This window comes from Protomyctophum parallelum, assembly GCF_964188405.1.
Source record: "Protomyctophum parallelum genome assembly, chromosome: 12".
Classification (NCBI taxonomy): domain Eukaryota; kingdom Metazoa; phylum Chordata; class Actinopteri; order Myctophiformes; family Myctophidae; genus Protomyctophum; species Protomyctophum parallelum.
This window is the reverse complement of record NC_139712.1, coordinates 44758780-44760480: the sequence shown is the minus strand read 5'-3', so window position 1 is coordinate 44760480 and position 1701 is coordinate 44758780.

The window sequence follows — 1701 nt, the reverse complement described above, 5'->3', positions numbered from 1 at the left end:
AACCGTGACACACAACCGGAATACAAATAAATATACTGTAAATCAGGCTTTAGAGATACCGGTATAAATTATAATGCAACCAAGGCTGCCAACTTTGGTAACTTGAGGCTAATACAACACCATCTGTAAGCCGTGGGTCACTGTATATACACATATACATACTGTACAGTATGAATAAATGGGTTTCATATGTTCTACAGTTTGTTTTGCAGTCAAATGTCATTTAACTGGGGTCTCCCAGGGGAACACCTGGACAATCTTTACAGAGATTGTGCATTATATTCACGCACGCACACACACACACACACACACACACACACACACACTCACACTCACACTCACACTCACACACACACACTCCTGTAATTGCATATCAACCAAACCTAATAGAAATCCCATACTCTTCCCACGGTGGGGGGGGGGTTGTCGCATAACGTTAACCTCTGTTGTACTTTCACAATTAGTTCTGATAATCTCATGATGTGTCAGTCACACATCATGTGTGAGCATAATTTACTCCCTGTTTTATTACTGTTAGTTGTGTAAAGAGATACGAAATGTGGGTGGATGATTTCCATGAAACCATATGTGGTTTCAAGAGAATAACTGTCCGATACACAGCTCAGCATATTTCCTGTCAGTAGGCAGGGGTGCAAAACCCAAACTCAACTACGTACTACACCATGCCATACATATTAGGGATATGACACTACCGAACTCATAGCTACATTTGCTTCAATGAGCTTCAATTAATTGTATAAGATTTAAGATACAGTCATGACCTTCGGGTATTAACCATGTTCTACCAGTTACTCAACTGCCAAAAGGCCACATTTATTTTCTATACATCGGCAGACATCCCTCCTGCTTTGCATAAGATAATTTTTTGATGCTTACATTTTGGTTCTGAGAGGCTCAATCTCATCAAATTGTGGTGGCTCAATTGCCGAAAAAAGAATGGGCCTTGACATGAAAAAGGTTGAAACCCACTGCCCTATTAGTACAGCATCAACAGATTGGACTCATAATGTATGGTCATGTCTAAACCTGGTGGATTACTGCAGGTCTGTTATTTACCGTATGTATTTAATCAGTGGCGTGCACAGATATACACTAGGGGGTGCTAGAGCACCCACAATCTAAAGCTATGTTTCTATTATGTCAGTGGTTCTTCTATAATACAAAAAATAGCAGATCTACAAGCTCATAGCGTGCCATCGAGTGGCACGCTATGAGCTTGTAGATCTGCTATTTTTCAATAGCTAAAGCATGCCATAATGCTAACACCAAAATGGGTTCCCGCCCCAAAATGGGTTAAGGCAACCAGCCGGTTCCACGCGCTGCACAAGGTGCCCTTTTTTTTCACTTGAGCACCTGCCCCTCTAAATGTCTGTGCACGCCACTGTATTTAATATTTGTATTAAGGTTTTGAAACAAAGAAAAAGAACAGACAAAGGAATTGAAAAGAAAAAGAGAGAGAGAAAAACAATGAAAAAAAGAGAGAACAGGGCATGATTTCAAATCAATGAGTTACACTGCTAGAGACTATAGAATATATCATATGGAAAGTGGACGACACACAGATGCTGCATGCAGACTAAATGCTAAGTGGGATCAGTGAGACATTTGAGCAATGTGTTCTAAGAATGGCTGCCAAATAGCATATATGGAACTTGCTTGAATTATCCATCATAACGTAAC